Here is a 26,468-nt window from a genome sequence, read left to right as displayed (position 1 = left end):
CTGAGATTGCTTCTCTTTTTTTCCTCGCTGTTGTAAAAACATCCAAGGCTGCCTCTTTATCTGATTCTCTTATCTTTTCAGGCACATGTGAATTCTGCATTTCTGCCATTTTTTTTTTGACAGGCAGAGTGGACAGTGAGAGAGAGAGAGAGACAGAGAGAAAGGTCTTCCTCTACTGTTGGTTCACCCTCCAATGGCCGCTGCAGCCAGCATGCTGTGGCCAGCACAACACACTGATCCGAAGCCGGGAGCCAGGTGCTTCTCCTGGTCTCCTATGAGGGTGCAGGGCCCAAGCACGTGGGCCATCCTCCACTGCACTCCTGGGCCACAGCAGAGAGCTGGCCTGGAAGAGGGGCAACCGGGACAGAATCCGGCGCCCCGACCGGAACTGGAACCTGGTGTGCCGGTGCCGCCAGGCGGAGGATTAGCCTAGTGAGCCGCAGCGCCAGCACCATTTTCAATTGGTTGGGGCATGTGGCTAGTTTTGATAAAGGGGCGACAAGGAGAATTCTGTTCCTCTAATCGCTTGCTGCAACAGTCATAAACAACAACAACAACAGAAGTTTGTGTTGGTCAAACCCCCAATTGGCAGTCTGGATTACCATGTTGCTCCATGGAGAACAGTTGCTTTGAACAGCTGCCAATAGCCATGGTAGACTGTGCCTGAGTGAGACATCAACCATATGTATTAAACTATGGAGACTATGAGTGTCTGTTACAGCAGCACACCCACACTCACACTGACTAGGAGGTCTTCTATGCTAAAAGCGTGTAAGTTATGACCGAGCACTCTGCAGTGTTTTCTGGATGGTTCTGGCAAAAGAGCAAGTCAAGATGACAGCCATGGTTTGTCCAAATAAAAGCCTATTAATTGAGGGAAGGAGAGGAATACAGATTGATTACATTTCATCTTAAATTTTGCTTAAATTACATGAGCAACCAGTTCCCTGCATGAATGCAATTGTGATGACAAATGTTTCAATAGCCAAAGTCTGTCATGCTGGACATTCACACATGCTCCTACTTCTTTAAGCATCAGAGGAAATCCTGTGAAATTCAGGGGCTTGTTGAAGTGGCTTCTCATCCCAAGATGTTTTTGTATCATCTATCCTCTGAGGCTCTTGCGATCCATTTTCAATATATGTTGCTCAAAAATAGCTTCTGATACTGATGGAAGGCACGGCCTTGAGCTGAATATTTAGGAACAAGCAAGGCCAGGCTGTCCTGTGTCTTTTTAGGTTACTCTCTGCATTGATTCCTGTCAATAGCCCATTTTAAGAAAAGCTCAGGCCAGATGTAAAAAAAAAAAAAAAAAGAAGAAGAAGAAGAAGAAGAAAGAAAAAATCTGTCTTCTCTTGAACAAACATGGTAAACTGACAGCTCCAGTGGGTAAATAATGCACTTTTTAAAAGGCTTTCCAATAGGTTTTTATCCAGCAACCTGCTTTTATAAGCTACCTTTCTTCCTAATATCCGCTTCTTCAAAACCCCTTCAAAAATGCCATGGCTTGAAAATGATAGGCCTCCTATTGGATCCGAGTTTGTTACATTTTCTTTTTTTTTTTTTTAAAGAAAGAACTGTATTTTTTGCCTCTGGTTAGGGAAAAAAATCTTTCTTGAAATCCAATCCTCTCAGATAAATAATGGCAATAAAAGTAAATGGAAAGTGGGAGAGAACACGGCTTCTTAGTGCCGTGTGCAGCACTTTCTAATTGGAAAATGCTAAAAGGGCGTTTTCCTTGGAGGCCTCCCATCTGACTTCAGACCAAAGAAAACAGCCATTGGCTTATGAGCATTGAGGTCTCTGGTTCCCTTGTTAAAAGGAAAGCTAAGAATGGAAGAAAACTGCTCAGTTATAAAGCCGTATTATAGCAATGAGTCTAGAGAGCCGAGATAAAGGACACAGGAATCTTCAGCCTCCACAGTGCTCTGCTCATCTTTCTCCCACCTAGAAAGAATGCTATGTAGCTCAGCCAAGTTCTGCAACAGCGGGAGGCAGCTAGGTACCTGTCACAGAAAGGGCCTTCCGGTTTGCTAACGGCTTTGAAAGCCGGAGCTTTTGCAGTTAGAGTCCTCCTGAGGTTCCCTTACCTGGTCACTCACCAAAATGGGTGTTTCTAGTCTTTTGAAAGTCTCTTCACTTCCGTAATGAAAAACTGGAATTTTGTAATGTTTACATAATTCATATTCAAAGGTCATGTGCTAGATAAAAGCAAATATCATGGTTCAACACGATATGATTTCACAACATCCACATTGCTTCTCTTCCCTATTTTTCCCTTTGTTCTACCTCCTAACTTCATTTCCTTGACATGTGTGCCTTTTAGTTTTATGCATTTATTGATAGATTTCATGTATGTGCATGTAGGTTGATCGACCACAAGCCAAGCCTGAGGAACTTTCTAGATGGAGCCACCCACCTCTAGCTTAACAGAAGAGAGCGTGCAGCATCCCCAGAACCCAGCCAGGCTGGACTTAGGTTGGTAAAGTCATCCGTTGCAGTGTGTACAGATGTTCCACAACTTACATTGGTTCAGCTTAATGATTTTTCTACTTCCGGTTGATGCAAAAGGGGTATGCACTTAGTAGCTCCTACTCTGAGCTTTTCTCTTTCTGCAGGCTGGTACCATACAATGTGATTCTCTATCACAGTGCAGGGCACCAGCATCACCAGCACCAGCCACAGCGCCCAGACAGCCCTAAAATCTTGAGAGGAGTGATGGACACTCTACAGTGTGCTGTGTGGCTAAGCCAGGCTCTTTGGTAGGTTAGCAATATTAAGTGCATTATCTATCTATCTATCTGGGCATCATGGGCTTATCAAGACATCAGGCAAGGGGTATCTGTTTTATTCTTGCCAGATTTGAACCTATTCCTTCTCCAGTCAAGCGCACATTTCCCTCCATCTTTCCACCTGGCATCCCTCCTCTCCTCTTCTACTACTAGTGTCTTTGCTTTCATTTCTTTCTTTTGCCAAGTCAGACATGTTGGTCTGACTATAGCAGTGAAGACCCAGCGTATGGGCCCTGGGGTAGGCAGGCTGATGCCCCCTCTTCCAGATCTACCCCCAGGGACACACATAGCTGGAGTTGGCCATACTATAGGTGAAGCATGTCGCTGTCACAGATCCAGTGGGAAATGCTCTTTCTAAAGAGCTAGTAGACACCCATGATGGTTAGTTTTATGTATCAACTTGGCTAGGCCATGGAACCCAAATATTTGGTCTAAGGTTATTCTGGGTGTTTCTGAGAAGGTATTTTTGGATGAGAGTAATATTGAGTGAAGTAGATTTTCTTCCAATAATGTGGGTGAACCTCATCTCAGCTGAAGATGTTATAGAAAAAGAATGACTTCACCCAAGCAAGAAGGAAACACACTATCAGATGGCCTTGGAGTTGAACTGAAAACTCTTCCTGGGGTCCCAGGCCTGCTACCCTGCAGGTTTGGGAGTTGCCCCCATCCAACCATCCCATGAGACTGTGAGTCAACTTCCTTAAAATCTCACTCTTTCTCTCTCTCTCTCTACATGCACACACACACACACAGGGTCTTCAAGAAGGTTTTAGGCAAAAATGGAACTAAAAGATAAGTTTATTTTGGTGCAAAAAATAAGTTACTATGCACTTTCCACAAACTTTGAAGACCATTCATACACACATACATACAAGGGTACTTCAAAAAGGTTGTGGGAAAATGAAATTACAAGGTAGGTTAATTTTGGTGCATGAGCTATGTGTATCTGTCCAGGAGTCAGAAACCCCATCTGGGTCTCCCACATGGGTGGCAGGACCCCTCTGCTTGAGCTATTACCACTGCCTTCCAGGGTGTACATTAACAGGAAGCTAGAGTTAGCAGCCAGAGGTGGGAATTGAACCAGGTACTCTGTTATGGCATGTGGGTGTCTAAATGCTAGGCAAAAAACCCACCCCCTCATATTCTATAATTAATTTTGTGTGTGTGAGCAATTAATCATTTTTGCCTTATCTTAATTCCTTTCAAAAGTGAGTCTCTTCTTTCTTCTACAGACTGGAAAATGGACCTTTTCTCTCCACCATACCAAAATCCAGACCACAAAATATCCATGAGTCAGCAAATTCCCTTGACCAAAAGGATCACACCACAGATCCTGGGAAAAAGTTGATGAAGGAAACTTACAGGCAGCAGCTTCCTGTGCTGTGCCATTAACAACAGCAAAACATAACTAAAGTGCAGAATAAAGTTGTCTAGATGGATCATTTTATTCCTGGCAAACAAAGGGCTTTCTATTGGAGCCTCTCCCTGCTCACCGTTGGTTTGGGCAGCAGCCCAGGAAGTCTCGCTAAAGATGTTAAGCATTTCGCACTTACCGCAGGAAGCCATGACCATGGACTTGCTGGGAGACACCCTATCTATATCTCTCCAGGACGTGCTTCAGTGATCACTAGAGTTTTCAGGAGAACTTTCATCTACCTATCAAGGGTCCTTCAGAAAAACTGCAGAGCAACAAGATTAGGAGATAAGTTTATTTTGGTGCAAATATTTTTGAAATCAATGCAGTTTTTTTAAATAAGCATTTTCCAAGGACTTTTTGAAGACCCCTCTCATGTGCATGGATTCCCAAACTTTTATGCCAAAATAAACATTTTTAGAAAAAAAAGGTTTACTTATTTATTCATTCATTTATTTATGTATTCATTTACTCAAAAGACAGAGTGACAGACGTAGAGGCAGAGAAAAATGGCCTCAAGAGCCAGGGCTTGGCCAGGCCAAAGGCAGTAGAGAGGAGCTCCATCCAGACCTCCCACACATAGTAACAGCGGCCCAAGCACTGGGTCTATCGTCCATTGCCTTCTCCGGGGCACTAGCAGGAGAGGCACCGAAAGCAAAGCAGATGGTAGTCCACTATGGGACACCAGTGTCACAAGAGGCGGCTTAACTCTCCAAGCCGCAACGCAGGCCCTGAACCTTACCTTTCAATTCCATTTTCCATGGACTTTTTGAACTCCATATTCTCTAAAGCACAAAATGGGGCAGCAGGTAATTTACTGGATTTTTTAAAAACAAATTCTCCTAAGTATAGTGCATGTTGTAATAATTTAACATATTCATAACATGGGGCATGAAATATGTATGGAAAAGAGGTATAATTTAGAGAAAAATGTACACTGGTGTTTTATTAATATGGAATTTCAGTGTATTTTGGGGTATAATGTTAATTCCAAACAACCATGGTAGAAAGGAATAAGTGATTCTATTTATAGTGAACACTGTTCATAAGAAAACTATGTGAACATTCTCTGGAGACCCTAAAGACAGACAGAAATCAAATAAAAATAAATCAGGCTAGAAACCCATTCATGTTGCCATAGATTATCAACACTTGGGACAAGCCATTCGGATTACTGCCTTGACTGCATCTGGGCAGCTATTGAATGGCGCCTCCAACATGAGAAGACAGTGGTCAGCTTTTCAGTTTTGCACCTTCAGAACTGCCAGCGATTAGCAAAATAAATATTTAAGCAAATTATTTTTATCACTTCCTGCTAAAGCTTAGTAACCAGTCAATTGTCGTTAATTTTAATTTAATTTTATTTCTAAAATCTGTGCATGAAAAAGGAAGGTCAAGAGATGAAAGGGATTCAGCATTTTGGCTTGAATTTCAAACCCAAGTGGCAATCTTCCAGATAGGATACCTGGTGAACGAAACACAACCTTGATGCCAGAGCTCTTAGTCACGAATACAAGTTCATTGCCTATTGTTTGTGGAAAAATTTAAAGCCTTCTCCCTCTTCTCCAATATATGCTTAAGAACAAGGATCACTGCACTGTGTCCTGGTAGTAGAAATGACAGTAACATTTGGTGACATAAGAAAACTAGGAAGGCAACATGAGGCAGAAGAGATAAAACAATATGACTGTGTTCAGGATTATCCATGGACTTGGCTGATCCATGGACTAAGAAACAGAGAATCAAGAAGTAACAGCAGAAAGGATCTTGGTAGATATCCACATATTGTAAAGACAAGTGAAGGGCCTGGGGTTGGAGCAGCCATGACAGAGCTGAGCTGGGTTGGCGTTACAGCAGTTGGTTGACATCTGCTTTTTGTCACGTGGTATGACAGCTGGGACTTAACTGTTGAAGCAGGTCTTCTATACTGGTAAAATGGCATAGGGTGGCCTGACCTGTTGTATCATCATATCTGAGAAATCAAAATGAGATCCATCAGACTTGGTTTCACATACACACAGGGTATTTTCCCACATCAGCCAATACTATTTCCCTGTGATAGTCAATGTCCTTGTGGAGACCCATTGGGCAGCAGTGCCATTTGTGGTACCTAAATACCCATCACCTTGGCTGCACTCTCTTGACATCAACCTGATCTTTCAAGTCTGTTTATCAAACTCATTAAGTAAATGAATGTTGTGACCAAGATATGACTTAGAGGATTGGCTATGGGTTCAGATTCTGCCTCTATCCTCAGGCAACAATGTGCTCTCACTTCAGTTACCTACCTCTGAGTCCAGTTTCCTTATCCGTACATTGGGCACAATACCAACAGATTTATAGAGAAGTTACTATAGGCCAGGTTCTGTTCCCAGCCTATGAACTAAGTCATTTAATTCTCATGATAGCAACCCTATAAAGACAGGCACCATTATCAGTACCAAAATTCATAGAAAAGGGGGGAAAATCCGCCCCCCCCCCCCGAGGGAAAGTGGCAGAGAAGCAATTGGTCCTCAGGAAGTATGGGCAAAGCCTGTGTTCTTAGAAGCATCTTAGATTTCCTCTCTCTAATTTCCACTCCGTGACGCTTCTCACCAGGAAACTATTCTCACACACTCCAGTATCTGTGTCACAGGGTAGTCATGAGGAGGAAACAAGCCAGTGCACACACACATGGCAAATGAACTTATGTGTGGACATAGTCATTTATACAATGAATGTTGACTTCAGGCCTCTTGTGTGTCAGGCACTGTTCTAGGTCCTAGCTAAATAAGACAGCAGCTCTGCCCTCCTGCAGCCTGTAGCCTAAAGAAACAAATCTTCAGGAAAGCATCCCCAGTACCAGGAAGACAAACAAAGGAGAGAAAGAGAATGACAGTGGTTGGGGGAGAGAGGAGGAAACCCAGGTGGAGGACTGGAGGTGGAGAAGGCTTCAGCGAAGAGCTCTGTGACGATGAGACTTTTGACCTAAGCTTGCATTGACAGGGAAGAAAGCCATGAGAAGACCTGGAGGACATTCTTATTGCTTCTATAATAAGATCAATCATGTGTTAATTTCTTAGCTTAACCACAGAGAGTTCTTGTCACCAGTGCTGGCCAAAGGCATAATGTCTTCTTGACATTAGAGTGACATTTAGAGTGTCACACACTCTAACAACAAAAAAAGAAAAATCTCACAATTTAGGTGGGAAAGGAAAGAGGCTGTTGTGAAAGGTGGAAACAGAGAACCTCCTGCACATAAACGTGGAGACAGCATGAACGGAAGGAGAAGGCTTCCGTTTCTTGGATCACTATAATGTGCAAATTGTGCAGAAAACAAAAACTACGCTGGCCACACCTTAGCTGGTTCCACTTAATTCTCTGACTCCTCATGTGGCTAAAAGCATGTTATAATTGAAGTCAGCTCTGGCCCTCTTGGTTCCATTAAAGGGAACTGAGCCCATTTCAAATGCCATCTTCCCATCCAACCTCGACTTTACAGTGCCTTTCGCTGAGGAACAGAGTTGAGGCTTTCGTAAGAGGTCTGTCACACAGGGAACTTAACCGAGGCTCATCTTCTCCATGCACACATTGGTTGAAGCTCACTTTGGAGGGTGTTTATCACGAATCATTCCTATTTTGTGAGTATAGATTGTGAGTCTGGAGTACCAAGTGCCCTAGGAAAGGAAATACTGCCTTATTTTCCTGGGAATGTAACCATATCATGTGACAGTGGGTTAAATAGAGTGCCTTGAAAAGCTTGTTCGTGTACCAAACTCTAGAATCTGGAATGTGGCCTTATTAGGAAGTAGGGTCTTTGTAGATATAATTAAGGATCTCAGAATGAAAACATCCTGGGTTAGGATAAGCCCTAAATCCAATGACAAGTGTCCTTCTGCAAGAAAGGGGACAGAGAGTTGAGGCACAGACAGGAAAACCATGCAGACAAAGCCGGGCATGGGGTGATTCAGCCTCAAACCAGGGAATGCCAAGGATTCCCAGCAGCTCCCAGAGGCTTGGAAAGAAGCCTTCAGAAGGAGCCAACCCTGTTGACACATTGACTCTGGATTCTGGCCTCCGTAATTGTGAGAGGTTAAATCTCAGTTTTGGAAGACACCAAGTATGTCGTACTTTGTTAGAGCAACCCTAGGAATCCAATGGATACGGCTTGCATCTTCGACCTTGGATAGAAGACTTATTGTTGATACTCATTTAACTCGTTGGGACCACAAGGTCCCGATGGTCAGGCCAGATGTAAGTTCTATATGTAAATAGAAAGTGACTGCTATATGGAAAGGCTACTGTTTGTGTCTGTCCAGGGCCCCATCTGTTTTGCTGTCTTCCTGGAACAAGAGCCTGGTCACAGACACACAGGCAGGCTTACAACTCACACTAAGCGGATCATAGCATCCATCCCTACAGCCACATTTATCTTAGAGGCAAGAAAAGGGTTATGCACACCACTTCCTCCAATTGGAGTTGCGTCTTAGGACTTTTTCATTGGAACTACAGGGATTGTTTAGATTTTAGGGTTATTTTCCAGCCAGTCAATCAGTCCCAATGCCTGTGAAACCAGAGCTGTCTCATGCTCTTTCTGCAGACAGAGAAGACAGAGATGGGAAGCTGAGATGAGCACTAAGGCGCCATGTTCTCAACGGGCACTGCTGGTGGTTTGGATGTGCGGTGCCTTATGGTGTGGCCACCATTCTGTGCTGTGTAGGACTATTATCACCTTTCAACCTGCCATTAGAATATCACTGAATGTAACTGTGACAAACTAAACACCTCTAGTGTCTCATAAACGGAACAACAGCATGCCTGGTTGAGAGCAGGTAGATGAGTCTCAGAGTTCACATCTATGGGGTGTTAATCTCTGAGAGAGACACATAGAGAAAACACTCCTGTCCACTGGTTTATTCTCCAAATGCCTGCCATGGTTGGGCTGGGCTGGACTGGGCTGGACTGGGGAAAGCTGGGGACCAGTGTCCTAAATGACCAAGTAAATGCCTGTCCCCTGTATCTTTGTTTTTAAAAAGAGTGACCTCACTGTGCTGTGACATTCAATCATTTTACAGATGCAGTTCACCAGCTGGTGACATAGTCCATCTCCTTAGGGTGGCTTTCAAGTTTTCTGTTTTTATCCCCCATATTTTGATTTATAGCTGAATTCTCAGAGAGTGTTCTTACTTCAAATTGCATGTGGTTGTTTATTTATTTATTTTTTGGAGTGGGAGGAATGCAGAAGAAGGCAAGAGGTGAGACTTAGAAACAGCCAAGAGCCACAGCAAAGAGTGCTTGCCATGCACCGTCCCATGCATTGGCCCTTCCACTGACAGCCATGAGAAGCCAGGGAAAGATGATGAACAAGAATGACAAGATCAGGTGCATTAGTCAACTTTTTTTATTATAACAAAACACCTGAATCAGGCTACTTTATAAAGTAAGGAGGTTTGTTTTGGCAGTTTGGAGGCACAGGTCCAAACAGCACAACACAGGCTCTGGTGAGGGCCTCCTGGGCCACGAACATCATGGAGGGAGCAGGTGTATTATCCTTCTTCCTTATAAAGCCAAGAAGATTCCATCATGGGGGCCACACCATGTCAACCTAACCATTTCCCAATAGCTCACCCTCTAAACACCACAGTTGGATTAAGTTCCCGCCCTCTGAATACCATAAACACATGACTTTGGAGATTAAACTCATGTATGAATTTGGGGTGAGGGACAAACTATATTCAGACCATAGCATAAAGTGTATGTGGTCATGGTAAGACAGGATTGAAGTCTATAAGGAATTGTCAGGGAGTGAGAGGCAGACAGAAGACTCTCTGAGACCTGACCTATGAAGAGACCATAGCAGTAGCAACAGGAACAAAGAGTGAGAAAAACTTCAAAAGATAATACCAAGTTGGTAGGATGCTGAAAACATGAAGGGCTTTGGATGCAGAGAATAGAGGAGAGACAACAAGGATGCCTACCTAAATTAGATTTTCTAGATAATTTCAGCTGGAATAGAGCAAAATTCCTTTGATGCTTTTGGGAGGTTTCCGCCAGACATTTTGGGTGTGTTTAAAGAACATGATGATGAGATAATACCCCAGACAATGGTGGGGATTAAGCAATTCAGGAATTTGACAGCTCCAATAAGCAAATACTTTAGGACACCCGCTAAGAAGAATATTCTGGAAACTTTATGTTCCATCAGGCTCACTTTCCCCCCGAGAGAAAATTGTTTAAATATGCATCTGAGCACATTTTAGCATTCTTTTCTAGGATAAAAGTCTTTAAAAGTCAACATAAGATAAATATGTGAAAATTTTAGTCACTGACTTACATTCCAAGCCTGCCCTTTTGTAGCTCAACATGAGGACAGGTGCAGGAGGTACAAGGCTAATCCACTGCATATGGGGATGTGGGGAGAGGGTAGAAGGTAGGGTTAGAACTCCCACTATAGAAAGTTTAGAAGAAAGAGAGGAACAGAACCTGAACACACAAGGGCTTGCTTTTTGCATACAAATTGGTGCTCAAAAGTCCAGAGTTGTAGGGAAAGTCAAAGCTAGAAAGACACAAACTTCAATGCTGAAAGATTAGAGTATTCCTTTGTTTACCACATATTGGTGCCTTGTTATTGGGATCGTGGGCATGAGAAAGGGGAAACTTCTTCGAAGTATCATAAAGAGATCTGTGATTACACAGAAGTAGAGACAGAGCTCTACTAACATAGGATGTTGAAGATTAGTTCCAAGGCCCTGAAAGAGATCTCTGGGAAGAAGATATAGGAGTGGGGGAGGGGCAGCCAGCGGAAGACAAGGCCAGGTCTCTTCCGAGAGAACTGGCTTGAACTCAGCTGCTACCATGTTTTGTGTTGCTCTTACAGCATTAAGATGCATTGAACAACTTGTTAACACTATTGAGTAGTTATTTTTCAGAGAGACATGGATTTCAGACTCTTTGAAAACACTAGCACACTAGCCATGCCACGCCCTCATTCCCACAAGTCAACAAGAGCAGGTGTGGTGGAGAGGAGCAGGTGATCTCTCCAGCTGGCCGTGGGGGTGCAGCCTCCCACCTGAGTCACAGGCAGCCTGCTTGACCCTGAGTCACAGTTCACCTGCAGCCTCAGGACCCCTGGATCCAACATGACCACGTGTTGGCATGACTGTCTGAGGGACAATTTCTGGGCATAGCGGAGCTCCGGGTGGCCTCTGTGTCTGAATGTGGAAGACTACTGGGGAGGAGACCTCTCTTCCAGCACATGGTGAATCCCAGCAGGGAGTCCAGACGGCTCCGGCACTGTAAGTATTGGAAGCTTGGGAAGCTTCTGGCAACAACGCCTAGAAATGAATTCCAGTAACTTGGAGCGGCACCTGGAATGGAAGCAGGTGAACCTCTCCGAGTGGCATCAGTGTGTGCCATAGCCATTTGGTAGCCAGATGAAAGAAAGAACAGGGAAGATGGTACCCATGAGGACCTCAAAACAACAACAAAACCCATGTGTTTTAGTGGAGAGCCAGGAGCTTGCAAATTGTCACGTGGGTGGGAGGCTTAAGTTATTGAAATTTAGAAATCAAAATAAAGGTGGGACCAGAAGAGAGCAGATACATATTAAAAGCTTTCTAAACTGTAGATGTATCTTACCTAGATATTGTACTTTCAGGAATTTTTTCCTAAAAAATTCTTCAGGGCAGGCACCTGCCATACTAGAACACTCACATCCTGCAGCGGACGGCCCAGGCTTGAATCCTGGCTCCATTCCCCATTCCAGCTTCTGCTCGTGCACATTCTGGGAGGCAGAAGGTGGTGGCTCACATGGTTGGGCCCTTGCCACCCACACGGGAGATCTGGATCAGTTTCTGGCTTCTGCCTTCAAGCTGACAGAGCCCTGGCTATGGTGGTCCTAGGAGAGTGAGTCACTGGATGGGAGCTTTCTCTCTCTGCCTTTCAAAAATAAAATTTGGGGATATGCACAGAGATTTTATTTAAATGATTATTTAATATCAATCACTAGTCAAATAATTGCTATTTAATAAAAATATTCACTAATAATGTTAATTATAACTCATAATGACAAAGAATTGGCAACTTCTGAGATTTGCAACAGTAGGCTGTTGCTTAAACTGTGACACCTATACAATAAATTCCATGTAGCCTTTAAAATTATAGCCAAGGCATTATTTAGGCTATGCTACAAAAATAGTTTGCATGTTATAATGCCACTTTTATTAAAATATAAACAAACATGGGGGAATATTATAGCTTATACCTTTTATCTTGTTGCTACTGTGGCAAATGATCATAAACATGGAGGCTTTGTTAGACCCTCGGAGTGAGGATGCTAACACATCGAGAGGCACACCCCAGAGACTCAGACTCCAGACCAGCTGATGCAAAAGCAAGAGGATTTATTCGGCGTCTGCGCAAACAGGCCTCCTGAACTCAGGAGTCCAGAGAGCGCCCCCAGTACAAAGCCACACTGTTTATATACCCACAGCGACCAATCAGAAGCACTATAGAGTCCATGCACACAGCAGTCCAATCTGCGAGCTGATCATGTGAAAGGCATGCGTCTTCTATCCAATCAGCTACGGGATCACATGGGAGGCATGCCCCTCATCGCCATTTTGTTGTTTACTTCTTTAGCAGTTCCTTTCCCTGTCAGCGTCACCTTGTTCACCCTGAGAGGGACGACGTCTCGCTCCCTTGGTTCCCCTGGAGGGAGAGCGGCGTCCCACTTCCTACACCGTTATTTGAGTATTAGGAGGCATACAAACTGGGTTAGGTCTTAGCACAGCCAGGCACAAGTGTCGCAGCTAGCTAAGCATAGGGTCCCTTATTTTAGCTTTGGGGGAAAAAGTTTAGGGCTGTAATTTTAAACTTTAATTTTTGTTTGAGGCAAAGGTGACTTCTTGTTTTTAATGGTATTGGCTTAGGTCACTCCATCTTGGTTTGATTTTTAAGGTTCTTCAGCTTGAAACATTAGAAATTTAGTTTTCCACAGTAATGGGGGTCAGAAAATCAACACAATTTCCCAGGACAAAAATTGCATTCTCAGTGTGCCCACTGCAGCTCCTTGAAAGGCTACCAGAGAGAATCCTCCCTGGCCTCTTCCAGTTCCTGCTGTGTCCTGCTGTTCCTCGGCTTGTGGCCACTTCACTCTCGCCTCGGCCTCACTCCTCACCACTGTTTCCCTCCCAGGAGTCTACTCTCCCTCCGTCTCTGTTATAACAACCCTTGAGATTGGGTTTAGAATCTACCTGAGTCTATTTTTTTGTAAGGTAACATTCACAGTTCCAGGAATTAGGATCCATTATCTTTAGGGTATCCATATTTCATCTGTTGCCTTCCCAAATATCAAAAGATATTGTATTTCTTATGTCTTCCTGTTCTTTCTTAGAGTAAGTATCTGAATGCTTCAACAAGGGCAATTTGTTTCAAGTGGATTAAAATGAACAAAGTACTTATGAATTATGACTTTGTACCTGACCTTGTGAGTATTTCTGCCTAGGAACTAAAAAAGCGAATAGAACAAAAGTACCAACATAAAAAGTGCTTTTGCTTTCTATTAAAAACCTGTTCAATATTCAAGGCTTAAAATATTTAAAAACAGTGTCACATGATATTCTTGACTTCATCAAATACTAGATTGGATAGAAAAACAATAAAATTTAGAAAAATCCCAGTAGAGAGATAGATGAAGACATACTAGCAGATGGTTTCAACTACAAAATAAATAAATGACTGCAAAAGTAGAGCTGGGAGGAGGTGTATAATACCGGTTGGTAGATACATGTAGGCCCAAATTCTGGAAGGCCTTTATATTAGGAAAATGTTTATTCCCCCAGATAAAATACACCCATGAACTAAACTACGCATCATTTTCAAGTCAGAAAGGTGAAAGGCAGGAAAGGTAACTTGGTCATTCCTTTCAGATGGCACACGCCTCCATTCCAAGGCAAGCTCTAGAACCTGGAAAGTGAATGGAGTTCCCCCTACTTCCGTGTTAGACACAAGATTCTGATTAGATATAGGATATACAGCTTTTAATCAAATTTTTTGTCCTCAAAAACTTAGAGTCCAGAACAAAAGACAGGATTAAACAGTATTGATGTGAAGTGCGATGCAATCCACATTAAGAGAGGCACAAAGCAATTCCTGCAGAACTGGTGGAGGGAGAGCTTGTCCATGAGAGGCAGAGGCTGAAGAACAAAGACTGAGAGAATAAAGAAAGTGAATATCCTGTTTTTAAAAAACTGGAAGGAATAGAGGTAGGATATTAATAATGGTGATAGCTAACATGTATCTGGTCATGTGCCAGACACTGGACTAAGAGTTTATAAGCCAATTATCAGGAAGAAAACACTTTTCTTAAGGTTAGTCGCTGAAGGTAGGAATGAACTATGAATGAAACTAGCAAAAGTGATTAACAAGAGGAAAGGCACACAATTTCTATCAGCACTTGTTTGCCCAGGAGTGCAGAGGAAAGGAGTGAAATTTAAAGAAGCAGAAAAGAGGGTTCCGGGTTGCAAGGCACAACAAACTGTGGGAGGGGAAAACAGGGGAAAAGGATGGCCAAGGACTACTTTAGAAAGGCCTGGCTGTGAAAACCCATCTTGGCTGCTGCCGTGGCTCACTAGGCTAATCCTCCACCTGTGGCGCTGGCACACAGGGTTCTAGTCCCGGTCGGGGCGCCGGATTCTGTCCTGGTTGCTCCTCTTCCAGTCTAGCACTCTGCTGTGGCCCGGGAGTGCAGTGGAGGATGGCCCAAGTGCTTGGGCCCTGCACCGCATGGGAGACCAGGAGAAGTACCTGGCTCCTGCCATCGGATCAGCGCGGTGCGCCGGCTGCAGCGGCCATTGGAGGGTGAACCAACAGCAGAGGAAGATCTTTCTCTCTCTCTCTCTCTCTCACTGTCCACTCTGCCTGTCAAAAAAAAAAAAAAAAAAAAAAAAAAAAAAAAAAAAAGAAAGAAAGAAAGAAAAAAGAAAACCCATCTTGCTGTCGACTCCCTATCTTCAGTGGAAGCGTTGTTACCCTGTATTAGGGAGGGGAGCACTGTCCGCCAGAGGCAGTTGGAAATATATGCCCTTCTTCTACCCAGAGGATGATAGGTCAGAGAATTCTTCCTGCCTCTGTAGATACACACTGCTCAAAATATCCCTTAGGCCAAAGTGGCATAATCTAGGAGTTGCATTCCTATCATAATACATACATGTAACCTCGAAACCACTATGAGGTAGGCATGATGGTTGCCTCTTTCGACTGGAGAGGAAACTGAGGAGCAAGGAATTGTGTTCTAAGAAGTACGCCTGAGGGACAGGGAGATGTGCGTTTGGCCTGGAAGGTGCAACAGGGGAATAGGGTGACCCAGGCCACTTCAGCACGACAGACTGAAAACTCTGAGTGCTCACGCTCATTTGTTTTCACTTTGAGGATAACTAATGGCTCCACCATTCTTTAACTGGCTCCTTTTCCTTGCAAGTTGAAAAACATTCAAGGAACATTTTAATAAATCGATTAAGTGAATAGAATAAGTAAGGAACAGTAAGAAACCAGAAACAAAACCCAAGAGGGTAATAATGATGAGAAGGAATTAGAGAAAGTCCACTCTGATGCTTTCATGTACTGTACTCAAAAAGAAATAAAAACATATAAATTTGCATAAAAATAGAGCAGTAATATAATAATAGCCCTAACTAGTGTTTCTTCTATTATGTAGACTTGGAAAAGGCTACAAATATTTGATTATATTAATCAGTTTATCATCACATTAGCTAAAATGCATGGGTGGAGCTTCTTTTGGACAGAAAAAGTTTATTTCAGCTTGAAGTTTGGAGGTTATAGTTCAGTATCAGGCAGACCTATAGTTCTGCATCTGTGGAGACCGACCATGGCAGGGCCCCGGGCCCAGTGACCATCACATGGTAAGGAAGAAAGGAGTGAGAGCGAGAACCTAGGTTGAAGCTGAACTCCAATGAGTCAACATTTTGAGAGAACCAACCTCCAAGGTCCCAAAAGCCTCCGGCCATCCCACCTCCAAGCAATTAGATCAAATCTTCACTCTTAATTTATCAACCATTAAGACATCAGTGATTAAATGTCTGCATGAATTTTGGGGGGACAAATCTTGCTGTACCCATCACAATGACCCAATAGTCAAGAAAGAATGAAAACAATATTTGTTTAAGAAAACACAAGCACGCACACACTTTCTCAGTTGGTGAACTTCACAGAAAGAAAAATTTATTAGGAAGAAAACATAGGCAAGTAGAGAGCTCATTATAGAAGAAATCTGCAGTGTTGTCCTAATACTGATGGCCAGCTGACCAGGGAAGTTCACAAAAATTCCGAGTTCAGGAGCCTATCACCTTCCAGTCTTCCATTTGCTCTTGCTCAGCCAGAGATACATGAAAATGAGCCCTGTTACTAATACCTTCCATTAGTCTTGAAAGAGACTTGGTGATATAACATGGGATCCGAGGAGCCTAAATCCACCCCTCCTTTGTGAAACCTATTTAATGCTTTCATTGGACTCATCCAAGACAAGTCTATTATGTGAGCATCTAGAAGCTGTGTGTTGACACTGGAAGATGTACAACTCCTGATGTCAGAGTGCTGGCCATCAGGAGCATTTAACTAGTGTTCTGTTCCAGAATTGACTTCCAGAAATTCCTCAGCTTTAAACAATGCCCATTCATGAGCTCACGTTTCCTGTAGATGAGAACTCTGTGGTTCTCTGCTCAGGGCCTTCTGAGGCTGAAATCAAGATGTTGTCCAATCACATTTGCCTCTTCGGACTCAAGGGGGAAATCTACTTCCACACTTAGGTTGCTGGCAGAATTCATTTGTTGGATATTGTAGGACTGGATTTCCCACTTCATTTCTGGGGAACCCCACTCAGCTCTGAGAGAACACCTACACTCCCACCATACAGATCCTCCATTTCCAAGGCAGGAAATGATGGAATCTCTCTCACCAAGCAGACAGGCCTACATAAGATCATCTCTCTTTATTTTCAAAATGATTTTGTATTTATCTATTTATTTATTTGAAAGTCTGAGTGACAGAGAGAGAGAGGCAGAGGTGAAGGTGGGGAAGAGACATCTTCCATTCATTGGTTCACTCCTCAATTGCCCACAACGGCCAGGATGAGGCCAGGTCTAAACCAGGAGCCAGGAACTCTGTTTGGTCTCTCATGTGGGTAGCAGGGACCCCAGTACTGGAGCCTTTATCTGCTGCATTCCCAAGCATGTCAGCAGGAACTCAAGTCCCACACTGATTTGGGATGCAAGCATCCCTGCTGTAACTGCACCTGCTGTGTCACCTCACCCGCCCTGCTCTCTATTAAAGCCAACTGATGGGGATCCTTAATCACATCTCTGAATCCCTTCACAGTAGCGGCTTGGTTAGTGCCGGACTGTACATCAGCAGGCAGAAGTCTCAGAAGCCATTTTAGAGTCCTTCTTACTACTCCAAGGGCCTGAAAAATATTTACTAAGTCTTGAAAAGTGAAGAAAAAAAAATTCTGGTAGCTCGATGGGATTATCTTCCTAAGTGAAAGGCAACATGATTTTGTTTTAATCCCACCCCACGTCAGCCTAGTGTCACTGCTTCCGAAGAGCCTGCACTCACATTAATTATTTGCTTGCTGCTAACAGCAACTCAGCTGGACAAGCCCATGGGGTGAGGTTCATTATTCATTCCTCTTTCTCACAACTGGGCTCTCTTAATTCTTGTCCATTGACTTTTCACTACAGGAAATTACAGTCACTCTAGGACTATCATTCACAAACTCTCTGGTGACACTACAACAATGTGAAAAAGAGAAAAAGGAAGGTATGGAGCCCAGTGGAAGACCCATGAGCCAGAGCAGGTTGGACTGGGGGCACTGACCCTTCTGCAGGGGATGACTCCCTGAGTGCAGCCAGGGGTCCTAGGGCTCAGCTCTGTGATCGAGCGTGGGGTGGGGATGCCCACGGCAGTTACACAGCCAGAAGAATCTAACTACTGGTGGTCAGACCTCTGGGCAGTTGTCACTGGTGAGATTACGTCTTAGGGGGCAACAGCCCAGTTATCTGCTGGGTGTGGCTGGCATGTCCTCAGTCCTCTGTTGACCAGGAGGTGACAAGTGATGGCTGGTCATTTGCCATTTTCTCATCACTCAAAGCCAATGGAGGCGACTTCAGTGGGTGAGAGACCTGGTAGAGTTAAGGTAAGGATGGAGGAGGGTGGGGCCTGAGTGACAGATTCTCAGTGGAAGACCGTCTTCCCATACGATGAAGGGTAAGGTGGAAGCACTGAGTCTGATTTGGTCAATGCTCTTCACAAAACAGAGCCAACAGGGCTCAGAGGTGGCACAACTATGGCTTAAGATTGGAACTAGGCAGAAGCAGAGGAGAGAGAGAGGAGAGAGGGGAGAAGTGAGAGGGGAGAAAGGAGAGAGAGGGGAGAGGGGAGACATCACAGAATTGATGGGGCTCTTCTGATGGTTATCACCACCCCAGTGACCCCAAACTTCACACTCTCTGGGCACTCCATTGACTTTGGAAAGCTGAAGCTGTCGTCTCTCAATTTTAATGAGCTAGAAAGAAAGGAAATCACCCTGGGTGGTGAAAAGCAGACCAACCAGGAGCCCATCCACTTGGATTCTGGTCTTGCACCTCTACTATTAACCAGCTCTAACCAGCTCTATACCCTTGGCTCAGCCACTTGACACTCTGGGCCTCATTCTCCCTGTGTTTAAGGCCGGAGATTGAGTTCTTGGATTTACATAATCCTGCTAGCTATAAATTCCCTGTTTTATGAAGAACTTTGGTGTTGTGAACTACATTAAAGAGCCACTTTCTGGAATTAATAACAGTCCGTGGCAGCCTTTTCATAAGCCTTCCTTTTTCTACAGTAACTGCCCAATAAGGACTACAACATATTCAATTCTTAAAAAATAATTCATCAAATATGTCCTTTTTAAGCATCATTTGGAACACAAGTGAATACATCAGTTGGTATTGCGTGCATGTGGAGCACCAGTTACATCCACATGGGAATGAGCTACAGGATGTTATTTTAAAAGGATGCTGCTCACCCAAACAAAGTGAATTTGAAATCTGGCTCCAAACTTGCCATTTGGCTCACTAAAAAAATCTTCCACAGTCCCCCATGTGAATGATAACCTCCCAAAAATGTTTATGAAATAATCGACATGGGATGGCAGAAAGTTAGGATGGAACTTTACAGACTGAGTTCTATTTAAGGGATCTAATTGTTACTGGTTAACCTAATTCTTTGGAAGAGGGGTCTTCACCAAGCAATTTTCCACATTCTTCGGTAAAAGTGTTAATGCTGATTCACAGAGCTACAGTTTCCTGAGATATGAACCTGATTAATGGTATTGTTTTAGCGTCATCAGGCCAAAAATCTTGGGATCATCCTTGACTCTTCAACTCACTGCAATCTTCTTGGCCCCCGTGGAAACATTAGCAGAATCTGGCCACCTCTCACCACCTCCTGTTTCACAGCCACGGACTGAGACAACAGGGTCAACCCCCAATGAATCCTTCTCCCTCTCTTCATCCATTTTCTCTTGCTAGAATGAATACTACAGAATGGGCAATTTACAAACAGTAGAGATCTATTTAGCTCATCGTTCTGTATCCTAGCAAGTCTGGGAGCGTGGTGCTGGCATCTGGTGAGTCTTCTTGCTGTATGATAACATGTAGTGAAACAGAACAAGTGAGGCTAAGCACTCACTTTGAAAGCAGAGCCACTGCTGTGGTTGTGAGCCTACTCCTGTGATAGAAATATCAATCCATGAGCACAGGCAGAGCCCGCATCAACCTCTGCCTTGAATGCTTATCACTCAGCCACCCTCATGGCCACCCATTGCACCCTCTACATGTATTTGCTCCAATTTCATCTCTCTGAGGCTTAACCTGACTCATCTATGGAATGTGCCATCTTGTCCCCCTACCTCCAGCAATCCTAACGCTCCGATTTTTTCATAGCATTTAGCAATTTTAGTTCAATGTATTTAATGACCATGCATATCGGTTAATTTCTGTCTCCTGTTGCAGCATAAGCACCATGAAGGCAGGGTTCTGTGTTTTGCTTGCTAATGCCTCCCCATCACCTGGAATAGTGCACAGCAAACAACAGCATTCAACTGAAATTTTAGCTCCTGATGATTGAGTTGAAGATCAAATTGAGCAATAAATTTTGGTTGAATACGAGAAACTGAAATGTGTTCATTTAGACTTTTTTTCTGTGGTTCCTCTAAATCATCTAGCAATTATCCAGGAATGTGCTCAGTTGAGAAAACAGGATCCTAGCTAATCTCTGGAGTATATTTGCACTGCTTACATCAAAGAACCACGCACGTTACCTCCCACATGTTGTTTTAATATAGTAGCCTCCCCCTTACCAAATGAACACTTTATTGAATGCAATGATCCCTTACCTCCTCCTTATAAACTTTAATTTATATCTGTGAAAATATTTTGAATAAAGCCTATACACTACTATAATTTACAGCTCCATCACTGAAATCGTCCCAATTCCTGAAGAAACAGATGGTATATCCCAACTAGGGTGATCTGGGGTTACAATAGGATGGGCAGGTGTATTTCTCAATGGATCAACACAACTTGCCCCAAATGATCCCAGGAAATGGGAACCGGGGAAAAGAAACCTGATTTCCTTCCTGCCTCTCTCCCTGTTCTGGGTTCCCCATTAGCTGAGCCCAACCAGGGACCACAGAGCAAGAGGCTCCACTGAGGCGGTCCTCCGAGATCCTCCTCCAAGGATAGAGAGGCAGAATTCATGGGCCAGCCAAGATGAGGCTGAAAGAGAGCTTTGATCTGGCCGGCGCCGTGGCTCACTAGGCTAATCCTCCGCCTTGTGGCGCCGGCACTCCGGGGTTCTAGTCCCGGTCGGGGCGCCAGATTCTGTCCCGGCTGCCCCTCTTCCAGGCCAGCTCTCTGCTGTGGCCAGGGAGTGCAGTGGAGGACGGCCCAAATGCTTGGGCACTGCACCCCATGGGAGACCAGGAGAAGCACCTGGCTCCTGCCATCGGATCAGCATGGTGTGCCGGCCACAGCGCGCCGGCCTCGGCGGCCATTGGAGGGTGAACCAACGGATTGGAGGGTGAACCAACGGCAAAGGAAGATCTTTCTCTCTGTCTCTCTCTCTCTCACTGTCCACTCTGCCTGTCAAAAAAAAAAAAAAAAAGAGAGAGAGAGAGAGAGCTTTGATTTATAGCAAGTCTCTCTGTTTACCCTCCGGCAGATTTCAGAAGTGGGAATGAGTTTTCTTTTGTGGCATGGTGGACATACACAAAAGTGTTTAGAATAATGCACTTCTTAAAACCAGTACTTACACTTAGCACCCGCAACAAATAAACAAAAATTCTCACTCCATTCTACTGTTCTATCCTTCGTTTTCAATGCCCGTGGCATCTCATTAAATCACGTTGACAACCCCAGTTTGAAAATCCCTGGACAAAGCCGATCTCTCGATTGGAAAGGTAAAATCACTCAGATCTTCTGAGGGTAAGAGGTTGTCTGAAATTTATAAAATATGATTCTTCGGAGCACTGTGGGTGTATACATTCATTGGAAAAAAGATTTCACCCAGCCAAAGGTTTTCCTTCCAGACCACATGCATATCAGCACGCATTGAATGAAGGGTTTCAGAACAGTAGGTGTCAAGTGACCCTGTACTTAACCATCCGTAAAATAAACAGTCCTTCCCGGTACAGGGTAAGAGAATAGCTTCAGAGCATTGGAGAGTGGAGGTCGTGACCTCTCACACAGGAAGTGCTCCATGGGATCCAAGGAGGACATATCTCGGCACCCTGTCCCCCCACCCCCGCCCCAGGTGAATGTTTATGGATGAATGTCTTGAGGGACAGTGGCTGGGAAGGAGGGTGGTGATGGCAGTTCTCCATGCACCAGGGTGGAGGGCCTGCCAGGCAGCCAGGGGCCCAGCCTGGCACGTATGCTGTTTGTCACGGACAGTTGCTCAGAGGGGTGCTGTCTCTGAAATCTTTCCTCTTTCAGGTGCTGGCTTTAGTGACTTGAAAAGCAGCAGAACTCCCTCGCTCACCCTTTGGCAGGAGTGTGTGTGTTTCATTCATTTCAAGTCAAGTCTAATAGCCCTAATGATTTTGAAAGCAACCTAAATGATTCCTTTATGCCTGGCTGGGATTGGCCAGGGCTCCACATACAACCCACAACATGCACACACATTCCATAGAAAAATAAACACTGGCGTAACCAGGTTGGTGCCACGCCACCTAAAATGGCCATTTTCTTAAGTACCCATTTGAAAAACAACTTTGTTATTTCAGCATCTACCTTTGAAAGCTGTTTTTTTTTTTTTTTTTCTATCTCTGGTGTGCTGTTTTCATTGCAGGGACAAAAATATAAAACATTCACGTTTTCAACAGCCTGAGAGATGATGGATGTTTAAAAACAAAAAGGAAATTGGGAGAAAATGTGTCACTCTCTATTTTCTTGGGTCTCCATCGAAGTTTCCACATGGGCGTTCACTCCCTTGCCTTCCGCAAGCCACCTCCTCGGTTAGACTGGGTTATGGGCTCTCGAGTGTCCTGCCCAGACTCTGAGACAGCTACCCATTGAAGAACTCTGTCCTAGGTAGATTATTCAACGTGCCATTTGTTGCCTGTGATGCTTCTCCTGCTCCTCCTATCCTGCACTGATGTTTCTTCCCACGCATCCAGTGTTTGTGGAGTTCTCCAACACCTGCATGTCCACATGTCCACAGGTGCCTGTGAGCAGACTCTAAAGCTCTAGAGAGGACGAGATGAACAGCACTGTCCTTGAAGAAGGGTATAACTCAGATGCTGAGGGGAGACAGAACAGAGGAAAGGTGAACTCACAATCCCAGGGACTCCTGCTGGAAACAGAGCTCAGAGGACCATCGTGGTGCAAAGCAGTCTTAGCATTCCCCACACCCAGCACCATGCCCTTCCGTCTTCCGTTGGCTTTAGCCCATCAGTGTCAGGTCAGCATGACAAGCGCTTACAACCTTACTTCCTGGCCCCACAGAAACCGCCAGGGTTGTTGGCACAGCCGCTGCGAGCAGGGGGTGGCCCCTCTAAGCGCTGGCAATGTCCAGTGTGCATATACCCCTTGCTCTCCTGAGCACTGCCGTGGTGTTCACTCAGTTGTGTTTGGGAAGCAATTCAAACTTCCTGCAACTAAGTGTGTGGAACATAGTATATTCATTTAAAAAAAAAAAAAACATAATTTTTAAAAGAATAGACCAGTTTTAGATTTATGGAAAAGTTAGAATGCTAGTAGGACTGGAAGAGTCCACACGCACTCAATGCCCAGAGTCCTCGACTGTTAACATCTTAGGTTACAATGTACATGTGTTACTACTAAGAACCCAGTATTGCCACATGGTTATTAACTGGAGTCCATCCTCTATTCATATGTCCCTAGTGTTTGCCTAACGCCTTTATTTTCTGTTCTGAGATTCACCCCCAGGACGTGACCTTCCAGACGATCGTCACCTTTCCTCAGGCTCCTCATAGCACAGGAAGTTTCTTAAACCTTCCTTGTTTATGATGACCTTAGCAGTTGGGAGAAGTTCCATTCGATAGCTTGCGAAACATTACATTCATTTGGATTTGCCTGATCTTCTTTTTTCATAGCTAAACTGGGTATTGTGTGGGGGCACATCAAAAAGTTCATGGACAAACTGAATTAGATAAGGCACATGATCCATAAGCTTTCTAAAGATACCTCATAATTCACGTTCAGACAGAGTACAAATGTTTCCTGTAGAGAAGCAAGTCAAACATATTGAGAGCTCTCCATGTTCCGCAGAGTCTGGATCTTGAAAACCACAATAACTCTACAGGCAAGGGGTGACCTGTGTAAATTACACTGGACGTGATTCCTTGGGCTCATAGAGAAAACGGACTTTGGTGGTGTCCAGTGGCAACCTTGGAACTTGGGCTTCTTCCTTCTTGAATCCATCCCTCCTTGGGGCTTACAGTTTTTATCATTATTAGTTAGTGGATGATAGGAGAGAGAAAGCCTGGAGAATTAGGCGGGAAGATTCAAGAGCCAGAAGCAGAGGTAGCATGAAAGATTTCTGTCCGCATTTCATTGGTCAGAAGTTAATCATCTGACCCCACCCAATGCAATGGAGTCTGGGAAACATGCTCTAGCCACATCTAGGACCAGGAATCCATGAACACACAGCAGCCTTTGCACTCTGTGAATACACGTCATGCCAAAGCTCTGGTGGATGGAAGGGGATAACATAATTTTGGAGATGCATGATGTTCTGTTCTTACAGAGAACCCTGCTTAGACTTCCTCATCTTCCTTGAGGATTCTACAGAAGGTATCTGCTATATAGAGACCACTGTCACCACTTCTACTAGATAGATAGATAGATAGATAGATAGATCGATTGATCGATAGATCGATCCTTACATGTTAAAGTCTGCCATGGAAGCAATATAGAGGGAGAAGGGTAAAGAATTGGAAACTGTGGAGACTTATCACACCAAACAAATATGTCTTGTACCAAATATATATAAAATTATGAAACCAGATGACTGGAAGAAATAGCTTAAGACTGACTTTTATGGAAACAGAGACCAACCAGAGACTCATAAACCAGAGTCAAACCTGAAAGGATTTCTCAAGTCAAAATTAAAGTCCATCTCTACCTTCCTAGAGGGGAATGAACTGGAGCTTTCTTTCCCAAATAGCACTACTCACTCTCTCGTTTTTTCTTTAATGACCTTCCTCAATCTGAGCTATAGTATGTCTGGATGCTAATTGTCTAGTAGTCTAGACAGTGATGATATTACGACCAAGTTATGCACAGATAATCACTGTGTCACTGTTTCCAAAGCGGCCTACACATATTGCTTCACTGGACACACTTGGCATATGCAATTATTCTCTTGATATTTATTTTCACCATTGAAGCAGAGAAAGCTTACTTAATCAAACCATCCAGTGAACCGAGCATTTTTTTACATAACTCAAATGAAATCCGAGAGCCTTGAAGCTAAGAGAAAAAAAAATACTGTCAATGTACCTCATACTACTCTCTATTCTAGGGCAATTAACCCTATGGCATCTTTCTTGCCTCATTCACAGCGATAGATCTGGCCCAGGTCCCTCTAATCCTTCCCACCCAGACTGATTTGTCCAGTACTATCTTGATAAAGAAGGTCAAGGTGTTGCTGGAGAGGTCTTTATGAAGACATAATTAGGCTTTGTAATCTAGTTTCATACATCTATATCCCTAACCTGGTCCAGTGCACAGGGTACAGTCAAATGGGCAACTCGGTGGCTCTTCTGCTTATTTGAAACAAAGCATTTGCTTTTTAAAAATCACCATCCTAATGAAGGACATGGCGGTGATGTCATGGCTCCACTTAAACCCACCTGAAGGAGGGAGGCTGAAATCAATGCAGAAGTGAAAAACAATACGGTTTAGAAAGTGGGAGGATGTTCCAGACACGGAGGATAACAAGGTTTATTTTTGGCATGGAAAGAGAAAATGATCAAAGAAACCTGGGAGAAGTTTGTTTGGCCAAGGAAAAGGCATAGACTGGGAGTAACAGGCAGACACTGGGCTTGGCAAAGGGGTGGGTGTTGATACGGCGTGACCTGGAGGACAGTTGAAAGGCTCTGGTGTACTGTTTCACAGGCTATTTCCACCGTCATAATCACCCCCAGAGTTGCTGTATGACTTTGAGGAGGCTCGTTAAACTGAAATCTCGGTCTGGGAGGGGTAAACTGGAACTGCCCCCCACTCCTGTAATAGCAGACTGTTTGCTCTCTCACATAATGTGAACATGAGACAGCCTGTAGGTGAAGTTGAAATTCACCTGTACAGTTTCTGAGCTCAGGCCTCTTCCAGAACAGGCAAGGTAGGCTCAGGGGACAGAAGTGAAGCGGGGGCAGGGAAATGGACAGCAAGGAAGCCAGAAGAAGTCGTCTTTGCCCCTACAGGAAAGAGTAGGTGCAGCATGCCAATACCAAGTTTGCTTTGCTTCATAATTCTGTGTAATATCAGCTCTTCCCAAACACGGTGTGTTGGACTGTGGCCCACCTCGAAAGATAGATCCACTCAGAGCTTGTGACTCCAGCCTTATTTGGACAGAGTCTTTGCAGATGTCATTAAGTTAGGAACATGGGGATACAGTCATCCTGGATTAGGGTGGGCCCTAAGTCTGATGATAGACATCCTAACAAGAAAAAGATGGGGTCAGTTTGAGACACAGAGACACAC

General features: G+C 44.1%; 1 protein-coding gene across 2 annotated transcripts in view; it reads right to left on the bottom strand.

Moving 5' to 3' along the window:
* Positions 1-5,619: 5,619 nt before the first annotated feature.
* Positions 5,620-26,468, bottom strand: part of LOC149126897 (uncharacterized) — a 267,581-nt gene continuing 246,732 nt past the window's right edge. Inside the window, exon 6 of one of the 2 annotated variants that reach the window (XR_016232270.1) lies at positions 5,620-6,178. The gene's annotated coding sequence lies outside the window, so the exon portion shown is untranslated. The remainder of the gene's footprint in view (positions 6,179-26,468) is intronic. The other variant, XR_016232273.1, reaches the window with a different exon arrangement.

The sequence above is a fragment of the Oryctolagus cuniculus genome, chromosome 4 (genome assembly GCF_051225735.1).
Source record: "Oryctolagus cuniculus isolate XC-2025 breed Fujian yellow rabbit chromosome 4, ASM5122573v1, whole genome shotgun sequence".
Taxonomy (NCBI): Eukaryota; Metazoa; Chordata; class Mammalia; order Lagomorpha; family Leporidae; genus Oryctolagus; species Oryctolagus cuniculus.
This window is presented reverse-complemented; position numbering and strand designations above follow the sequence as displayed.